This window comes from Somniosus microcephalus, chromosome 18 (assembly GCF_052327205.1).
Source record: "Somniosus microcephalus isolate GS21.2 chromosome 18, FLI_Smic_1.0, whole genome shotgun sequence".
Taxonomy (NCBI): domain Eukaryota; kingdom Metazoa; phylum Chordata; class Chondrichthyes; order Squaliformes; family Somniosidae; genus Somniosus; species Somniosus microcephalus.
Genome location: NC_141004.1, coordinates 12,351,324 through 12,362,078, shown reverse-complemented (window position 1 = coordinate 12,362,078; position 10,755 = coordinate 12,351,324). Strand labels below are relative to the sequence as shown.

The 10,755-nt window shown below is 50.0% G+C and overlaps 1 pseudogene; it reads right to left on the bottom strand.

The window, feature by feature from the left end:
• Positions 1-245: 245 nt before the first annotated feature.
• Positions 246-10,755, bottom strand: part of LOC147105025 (uncharacterized) — a 170,433-nt pseudogene continuing 159,923 nt past the window's right edge.

Genomic DNA, 10,755 nt, shown 5'->3' with positions numbered 1-10,755 from the left:
TGAAAGTGCGGAGGACGTTGACCTATTCGCCATTGAACCCACAACCTTCTGACTCAGAGGCGGGAGTGCTACCAACTAAGTCACGGCTGACAAACATGGACGGTAATGACTGCTGAGCCCATTCACACACACACACACAACACACACACACACACACACACACACACACACAACATAAACAGCAGCAGGGTTGAACAGGATAGTGATCAGAGGCAAGAACTAGGGCCAGTTTACCATTTCCTAACTCAGGCCAGTTGTAGCAAACACCTGCCTTGGCTCCACCTAAACATCAAAACACAAAAACATGAGAATTAAGAGCAGGAGTGGGCCATACGGCCATTCGAGCCTGCTCCGCCATTCACTAAGATCATGGCTGATCGTCAACCTCAACTCCACTTTCCTGCCTGATCCCCATATCCCTTGATTCCCCTAGAGTCCAAAAATCTATCATAGAGTCATAGAGTCATAGAGTTTTACAGCACAGAAAGAGGCCCTTCGGCCCATCGTGTCTGCGCCGCCCATCCATCCCTGTCCAGTCTAATCCCATTTTCCAGCATTTGGTCCATAGCCTTGTATGCAATGGCATTTCAAGTGCTCATCCAAAAGCTTCTTGAATGTTGTGAGGGTTCCTGCCTCTACCACCCTTTTAGGCAGTGAGTTCCACATTCCAACCACCCTCTGGGTGAAAAAGTTCCTCCTCAAATCCCCTCTAAATCTCCTGCCCCTTACCCTGAATCTATGCCCCCTTGTTATTGACCCCCCTACTAAGGGGAAAAGTTCCTCTTTGTCTACCCTACCTATGCCCCTCATCATTTTGTACACCTCAATCAGGTCCCCCCTCAGCCTTCTTTGCTCCAAGGAAAACAACCCCAGCCTGTTTAGTCTTTCTTCATAGCTGAGGCGCTCCATCCCAGGTAACATCCTGGTGAATCTTCTCTGCACCCTCTCCAAAGCAATCACATCCTTCCTATAGTGAGGCGACCAGAACTGCACACAGTACTCCAGCTGTGGCCTCACCAGCGTTTTGTGCAGCTCCATCATAACCTCCCTGCTCTTATATTCTATGCCTCGGCTAATGAAGGCAAGTATCCCATATGCCTTTTTAACCACCTTATCTACCTGTTCCGCTGCCTTCAGGGATCTATGCACATGTACACCAAGGTCCCTCTGACCCTCTATACTTCCTAGGGTCCTACCACTCATTGTGTATTCCCTTGCCTTATTTGTCCGTCCAAAATGCATCACCTCGCACTTTTCAGGGTTAAATTCCATTTGCCACTTTTCCGCCCATCTGACCAACCCGTTTATATCGTCCTGTAGCCTGAGGCTTTCCTCCTCGCAATTTACCACCCCACCAATTTTCGTGTCATCTGCGAACTTACTGATCATACCTTTTACATTCTCATCCAAATCATTTATGTAGATCACAAACAACAAGGGACCCAGCACCGATCCCTGAGGTACCCCACTGGACACAGGCTTCCAGTCACAAAAGCAACCTTCGACCATCACCCTCTGCCTCCTGCCACTCAGCCAGTTTAGGATCCAACGCGCCAAGGCACCCTGGATCCCATGGGCTCTTACCTTCTTGACCAGTCTCCTATGCGGGACTTTGTCAAAAGCTTTACTGAAGTCCATGTAAACCACATCCACAGCATTTCCCTCATCCACCCCCCTAGTCACCCCCTCGAAAAATTCAATCAGATTTGTCAGACATGATTTACCCTTGACAAAGCCATGCTGACTATCCCCGATTAATCCTTGCCTCTCCAAGTGGAGACTAATTTTGTCCCTCAGAATTTTTTCCAATAATTTCCCTACCACAGATGTTAGGCTCACTGGCCTGTAATTCCCTGGTTTATCCCTGCTACCCTTCTTGTATAATGGTACTACATTAGCTGTTCTCCAGTCCTCTGGTACATCCCCTGTGGCCAGAGAGGTTCTGAAAATTTGTGTCAGAGCCCCTGCGATCTCCTCCTTTGCCTCCCACAGCAGCCTGGGATACGTCTCGTCCGGGCCTGGGGATTTATCCACTTTTTGGCCTGCTAAAACCGCTAGCACCTCCTCCCTCTCGATGCTAATATGTTCAAGTATGTCACAGTCCCCTTGCCCGATTTCTATGTCTGCATCGTCTTTCTCCATAGTGAACACAGATGCAAAAAATTCATTTAAAACCCCGCCTACATCATCTGGCTCTACACACAGATTGCCACTTTGGTCCCTAATGGGCCCTACCCTTTCCCTGGTTATCCTCTTGCCCTTAATATACTTATAAAACATCTTAGGATTTTCCTTTATTTTGCTCGCCAGTGTTATTTCATGGCCCCTCCTCGCCCTCCTAATTTCTTTTTTAATATGCCCCTGCACTTTTTATACTCCTCTAGGGCTTCTTCCGTCTTTAGTCTTTTGTAACTGCCAAAAGCCCCCCTTTTATTTCTAATGCATTTTTGTATATCTCTTGTCATCCAAGGTTCCCTTTGCTTGTTGGTCCCACCCTTGACCTTTACAGGAACATGTTGGCGTTGTACTCTCTCTATTTCCCTTCTGAAAGTCTCCCACTGTTTTGATGTGGATTTTCCTATAAGTAGCTGCTCCCAGTCCACTTTGGCCAGATCCTGCCTTATCATATTAAAATCGGCCTTCCCCCAATTTAGAACCCTTATTTCCGGGCCGTCTTTGTCTTTTTCCATGACCACCTTAAATCTCACCTTAAATCTCACCGAATTATGGTCACTGTCGCCAAAATGCTCTCCTACTGATACTTCCACCACTTGCCCGGCTACATTCCCCAGAATTAGGTCCAGTACCGCCCCCTCTCTTGTAGGACTTTCTACATGTTGGCTCAAAAAGCTCTCCTGGATGCACTTTAAGAATTCTGCACCCTCTAAGCCTTTCACACTCTGACTATCCCAATTTATATTGGGGAAGTTGAAATCCCCCACTATTATTACCCTATTATTTTCACACTTCTCTGAGATTTGCCTACATATCTGTTCCTCTATCTCCCCCTGACTGTTTGGGGGCCTATAGTACACTCCCAGCAAAGTGCTTGCCCCCTTTTTGTTTTTAAGTTCTACCCATATGGCCTCATTAGAGGAACCCGCTAATATATCATCCCTCCTTACAGCAGTAATTGACTCCTTAATTAATATTGCAACATCCCCTCCCCATTTACACCCCCCTCTGTCTCGCCTGAAGATTCTATACCCCGGAATATTGAGCTGCCAGTCCTGACCCTCCCTCAACCATGTCTCCGTGATAGCAACAATATCGTACTCCCATGTGCTCAACAACAACTTCAGTTCATCCACCTTATTTGCAAGACTCCTTGCATTAAAATAAATGCCTTCCAGCCCTGTCATATTCCCTTTTGCCTTCACATATTTGCTCTGCCTTCCCAGCTGACTTGTTTTTTCCTCTGTATTTGGCTGTAAATCACCCCCTACTATAGCTCCACTCTGTACCCCATTCCCCTGCCAAGTTAGTTTAAACCCCCCCCAGCAGTGCTAGCAAACCTCCCCGCAAGGATATTGGTTCCCCTCTGGTTCAGGTGTAAACCGTCCGACTTGTGCAAGTCCCACCTTTCCCAGAAGCAGACCCAGTGATCCAGGAAACTAAAGCCCTCCCCCCTGCACCATCCCTTTAGCCACGCATTCATCTGTTCTATCTTCCTATTCCTATACCCACTAGCACGTGGCACCGGGAGTAATCCAGAGATTACAACCTTTGAGGTCCTGCTCTTTAATCCTTCACCTAGCTCCCTAAATTCTTGCTGCAGGACCTCATCCCTCTTTTTACCTATGTCGTTGGTACCAATGTGGACCACGAACTCTGGCTGTTCACCCTCCCCCTCCAGAATGCCCTGCAGCCGCTCAGTGATATCCTTGACCCTGGCACCAGGGAGGCAACAAACCATCCTGGATTCACGTCTACGGCCACAGAAACGCCTATCTGTTCCCCTCACTATAGAATCCCCTACCACTATTGCTCTCCCACTCTTTTTCCCCCCTTCCTGGGCAGCAGGAGCACCCCCAGTGCCAGGAAGTTGGCTGCTGCTGCCTTCCCCTGGTGAGTCATCCCCCTCAACAATATCCAAAGCGGTATACTTGTTTGAGAGGGGAATGGTCACAGGGGTCTCCTGCACTACCTGCCTGCTTCTATTGCTCCGCCTGGTGGTCACCCATTTCCTGTCTTCCTGTGCAGCCCTTCCCTGCGGTGTGACCAACTCACTAAACGTGCTATCCACGACCCTCTCAGCATCGTGAATGCTCAACAACCCATCCACCCGCAGCTCCAGCGCCTCAATGCGGTCTGCTAGTAGCTGCAGATGGATGCACCTCTGGCACACGTGGTCATCAGGGGCACCGGGGTCCCTGAATTCCCACATAGAGCAAGAGGAGCATATCACGGGGCTGGGCTCACCTGGCATGACCTTCCCTTTACTTAATTTAAATTAATTTACTATCACCAATTAAAAATATCTCTAAGGCGCTTGTATAGTCTACCAACAGTCCCTGCTACACCAGAAAAGACCCTAGTAACTATAAACTACAGAGTTAAAGTTTAAAAAAGAGAAATACTCACCAACCAATCACTTACCTGCTCCCTGGTGACGTCACACTCTGATTACTTTTTACCTCTCTCCTCTGCTGTTGATTTGGTCGGGCCTCGCCTCTCTCCGGTTTTTATACCGGGCTCCGACTCACTGCTCCCGCTGGTCCGAACTGGTCTCGGGCCTTGCCTCTCTCCGGTTTTTATACCGGGCTCTGACTCACTGCTCCCGCTGGTCCGAACTGGTCTCGGGCCTCGCCTCTCTCCGGTTTTTATACCGGGCTCCGACTCACTGCTCCCGCTGGTCCGAACTGGATCTCAGCCTTGAATATACTCAACGACTGAGCATCCACAACCCTCTGGGGTAGAGAATTCCAAAGATTCACAACCTTTTGAGTGAAGAAATTCCTCCTCATCTCGGTCTTAAATGGCTGACCCCTTATCCTGAGGCTATGCCCCCTAGTTCTAGACTCTCCAGCCAGGGGAAACAACCTCTCAGCATCTACCCTGTCAGTCCCCCTCAGAATCTTATAAGTTTCAATGAGCTCACCTCTCATTCTTCTAAACTCCAGAGAGTATCGACCCAATCTACTCAATCTCTCCTCATAGGGCAACCCTCTCATCCCAGGGATCAATCTAATGAAACTGAGATCAGTCTAACTCAGCACAGAGCTGGGTTCGAATCTGATATCTCGCTGGAGCTCACTGCACCATCGGAGAGCGAAAGACTGCAGAATTCAAGCCATCAAAAAAAAAACCATTGTGTATAGTGACGTAAGAAAACTACGAGGCACTTGGTCTAAGTATTAAACAAGGCTTTAATCAACTGTTTTTCAACATGGAGATCTAGTTGTGTCCTTCACTAGTTCCTGTTAAAGAATGTCCTGAGCAAGCTGGGCCCGTGCCCGAGTATTTATACTCTCCCTGGACAGCGCCACCAGCAGGCCGCCCAGTATCATTTCATAAGTCATTTCCACATGAATGACAAGATTCATGTCATCTAGTCTGAGTAATGACCATAGAAACCAACCAACCTGGGCTGATTTCATGTTTTCAATCTTGCTGCTGAGTCACGTCAGTTTAAATGAGGAATGATAAGTCAACATCTGCTTTTGTCATTGACTGATTTACTGTCTTGTTTCCTGGGAACTCATTCCCCACACGGGTGCCCTTGTGTGGTTCGGATTCATCTCTTTTCTCTTTCCCCTCGTATCCTTTCTTTTCTTTCAAGTTTTTGTATTCACAAGGACAGTTCTGACTGAAAATTATACCAGTGAAGCCTCACAAGTGGGAAAACTTGTATTGGGATCGATCCCTGCACTGGAATGGGTCGGCCCGAGGCCCGCCCGACATTGGACCTCGGGCCGCATTTACACCAGACTCACAGCGGCAAAGACCATTTGAATTTCGGGCCACTAGTAGGCCTCTCAAGAGAGGGGGGCGGGGTGGGCGGCTATCAGAAAAGAGGGGGCGATTGGGTGGGTACCAGAATCAGCCGTGGCTCAGTGGGTAGCACACTCGCCTCTGAGTCACGAAGGTTGTGGGTTCAAGTCCCACTCCAGAGACTTGAACACGTAAAGCTCGGCTGACACTCCCAGTGCAGTGCTGTGCGAGTGCTGCACTGTCAAAGGTGGCGTCTTTGGGATGAGACGTTAAACCGAGGCCCCAACTGCTCTCTCAGGTGGACGTAAAAAATCCCGTGGCACTATTTTGAAGAAGAGCAGGGGAGTTATCTCTGGTGTCCTGGCCAATATTTATCCCTCAGCCAACATAACAAAAAACAGATGATCTGGTCATTATCACATTGCTGTTTGTGGGAGCTTGCTGTGCGCAAATTGGCTGCCGCGTTTCCCACATTACAACAGTGACTGCACATCAAAAGTACTTCATTGGCTGTAAAGTGATTTGGGACGTCTGGTGGTCGTGAAAGGCGCTATACGAATGCAAGTCTTTCTTTTACAATATTTTACTCCCAATTCTCTGACCCGCGATCCGTTAAATGCAGCCCCCCCAGCTATAAACACAAGGTCTCTGAATATTCTCCTAAGAATCCCCAGATTTTAACTGAATATTCTCCAAAGAATCCCCAGATTTTAACTCCGGGTGGACTCCCCGCTCAGGCCCGAGTTAAAATTACAGTCGGGTCTCCATGATGTCATCGGGCCGCAACATGCACGTGTAAAGAAGGACCCTGTTGGACTCCGGGGTGCCTGTCCTCGCTGCCCACTCAGGAGAGCAGATTAAAATTGCAGATGTTGCGATCATGGCGGCTTTCGGACAGGTGAGAGCCTGGAGCGATTTTAACTGCCCGCCCGCCAGGTTTCTGCTGAGCGAGTGGGGTTAAAATTGTCTCCGTGTCTCGAATGGTTTTCATGTCACAAATAGAAAGATTTGTTGGGGATCCATTTGCTTCAGTATTAATACAGCTGTTGGTGGAAGAGGTGATGATGTCATCAAAGATCTGAGGGTAGATTTTTCTGACCCTTGACCTCTCGCCTCCTCTTTCCCCAGTGCCCCATTTTTGGGCAACCCAAAAGACAAGGTGACAAGGTGCTGCGGTCTGCCCCTTGAAACCCAATGACCAGAGAGCTTGTAAGGGTGGTGGTGGGGAGGAATCATGGGGGAAGGCTGAAGACCGAAAAGGTGGGTGAATTTTGGCAAGTTGCCACCCATCTCCTCCAGGACGTTTACGTCTAATGGGGGAACCTTCTGGGCGCTGAGTGCCCCCATCACCAACATTTAAGTGAAAGCCTCGTCTTCCATCCCTTGCACTGGCACTAAGCTCTGACAGAGCAGGACTGCACCGGGAGAGATGTTCAGATGACAGTGCCAGCCGTGGCTCAGTGGGCAGCACGCTTTCACAGATTCACAGAAACCCCACAGTGCAGATAGAGGCCATTTCGGCCCATCGAGCCTGCACCGACACATATCCCACCCGATCCCCGTAACCCCACGTATTTAATCCCCCTAACACTAAGGGTCAATTTATCATAGCCAATCAACCTAACCTGCACATCTTTGGACTGTGGGAGGAAACCGGAGCACCCGGAGAAAACCCACGCAAACACGGGGAGAATGTGCAAACTCCACACAGACAGTCGCCCAAGGCCGGATTCGAACCCGGGTCCCTGGCGCTGTGAGGCAACAGTGCTAACCACTATGCCACCGTGTTGTGGGTTCAAGGCTCCACTCCAGACACATGAGCACAAAAAATCTTGTCTGACGCTCCCAGTGCAGTACTGAGGGAGTGCTGCACTGTCGGTGGTGCCATCTTTTGGATGAGACGTTAAACCGAGGCACCATCTGCTCTCTCGGGTGGACATAAAAGATCCCATGGCACTATTTCGAAGAAGAGCAGCGGAGTTCTCCCTGGCGTCCTGACCAATATTTATCCCTCAATCAACATAACAAAAACAGATGATCTGGTCATTATCACATTGCTGTTTGTGGGAGCGTGCTGTGCGCAAATTGGCTGACTGTATCGGTGCCGTTTCCTGCTCTCGCCCTGAACTAGATAAGTTCATTCATTTTACTTCCAATTTCCACCCTTCCCTCACCTTCACATGGTCCATCTCCGACTCTTCCCTTCCCTTTCTTGACTTCCCCATCTCCATTTCTGGCGATCGGCTTTCGACAAACATCCACTATAAGCCCACTGACTCCCACAGCTACCTGGACTACACTTCTTCCCACCCCGCTTCCTGTAAGGACTCTATTCCATTCTCCCAGTTTCTCCATCTCCGCCGCATCTGCTCTGACGATTCCACCTTCCACACTAGTGCTTCCGACATGTCTTCCTTTTTCCTCAACCGAGGATTCCCCTCTACCGTGGTTGACACGGCCCTTGACCGTGTTAGTTCTATTTCCCACACTTCTGCTCTCACCCCTTCCCCTCCCTCCCAGAACCACAATAGGGTTCCCCTTGTCCTCACCTTTCACCCCACCAGCCTCCACATTCAACGGATCATCCTCCGCCATTTCTGCCACCTCCAACGTGGTCCCACCACCAAACACATCTTCCCCTCACCTCCCCTTTCAGCATCCCGAAGGAACCGCTCCCCCTACGACACCCTGGTCCACTCCTGAATCACCCCTAACACCCCTTCCACTTCACCCAGCACCTTCCCGTGCAAGTGCAGGAGATGCAACACATGCCCTTTTACCTCCTCCCTTCCCACTGTCCAGGGCCCCAAACACCCCTTCCAGGTGAAACAGCGATTTACTTGTACTTTTTGCAATTTAGTATACTGTATTCGCTGCTCACGATGTGGTCTCCTCTACACTGGGGAGACCAAACGCAGATTGGGTGACCGCTTTGCGGAACACCTCCGTTCAGTCCGTAAGGGGGACCCTGAGCTTCCAGTCACCTGTCACTTTAATTCTCCGCTCCACTCCCACTCTGATCTCTCTGTCCTCGGCCTATTGCATTGTTCCAATGTAGCTCAACGTAAGCTCGAGGAACAGCACCTCGTCTTTCGATTAGGTACTTTACAGCCTTCTGGGCTCAACATTGAGTTCAACAATTTCAAACTATAACCCCTGGCCCCATTTTTCATGCTGTATGATTTTGCCATTCCCATCTGCAACATTTTATCTTTCCCGCCTCTTACAAAAGTACAGTATGTTCTTTCGATTCCTTCCTCCCCTCATAACCACCACCTTCCCCCCCCCCCACCCGTCTCTGCACCTGCTTAATATCTGTTAAATCTCCAGCTTTTTCCAGTTCTGATGAAGGGTCCCAGACCTGAAACGTTAACTCTGTTTCTCTCTCCACGGATGCTGCCTGGCCTGCTGGGTATTTCCAGCATTTTCTGTTGTTATTCCAGCAATGAGACCGCCCGCTGGCTATATGAATGGGGGCTGCATGAAATGAGATTGGACAGTTTCAATTCAGGCCCACGATACAAACTGCCCTCAATCTCACTCAGCGGGGCCACAGGCTGGCTGGCTGTGAGAACTGGAAAAATATCGCGTTCATGCAGTCCTGAGTGGGTTTTAAGGTTGGGCTAATGTTTATCACTGGGACTGAACTTTACGTCGAACTGCGCTGTACCTGACCTGAGAGTGTAGATTCTATTTGTGATGGGGTTTGCGCAAAGAATTTGAATTAAGCAACATCTTCTTCTTCCTTCTTAGGCAGTCCCTCAGAACCAAGGATGACTTGCTTCCACATTAAGAATGAGTTCTCAGGTGACTGATGAGTCCAATGCGGGACCTACAGCCTCTGTCACAGGTGGGGCAGACGGTGGTTGAAGGGGCGGGTGGGTGGGGTGCTTGGGTTGCCGTGCGCTGCTTGCACTTGGCTTCTGCTTGCTCCCACCGAAGAGACTCAAGGTGTTCGGCGCCTTCCCGGATGCTTCTCCTCCACTTTGTGCGGTCTTGGGCCAGGGATTCCCAGGTGTCGGTGGGGATGTTGCACTTTTTCAAGGAGGCTTTGAGGGTGTCCTTGAAACGTTTCCTCTGCCCACCTGGGGCTCTCTTGCCGCATTGGAGCTCCGAGTAGAGCGCTTGTTTTGGGAGTCTCGTATCGGGCATGCGGACGATGTGACCCGTCCGTCGGAGCTGATTGAGCGTGGTCAAAGCTTCGATGCTGGGGATGTTGGCCTGAGCGAGAACACTGACGTTGGTGCGCCTATCCTGCCAATGGATTTGCAGGATCTTGCAGAGGCAGCGTTGGTGGTACCTCTCCAATGCTTTGAGGTGCCTGCTGTACATGGTCCATGTCTCTGAGGCATACAGCAGGGCGGGTATCACTGCTGCTCTGTAGACCATGAGCTTGGTGCCGGGTTTGAGGTCCTGGTCTTCAAACACTCTCTTCCTCAGGCGACCGAAGGCTGCACTGGCACACTGAAGGCGGTGTTGGACTTCGTCATCGACGTCTGCCCTTGTTGACAGTAGGCTCCCGAGGTATGGAAAGTGGTCCACGTTGTCCAAGGCCTTGTTGTGGATTTTGATAATCGGGGGGCAGTACTGTGCGGTGGGGGCAGGTTGGTAGAGGACCTTTGTCTTACGGATGTTTAGTCTAAGGCCCATGCTCTCGTACGCTTCGGTGAAGATGTTGACGATGGTTTGGAGTTCGACCTCTGAGTGTGCGCAGACGCAAGCGTCGTCTGCATACTGTAATTCAACGACAGAGGACGGGACGACCTTGGATCTGGACTGGAGGCGATGGAGGTTGAACAGTTTCCCGTTTGTTCTGTAAAT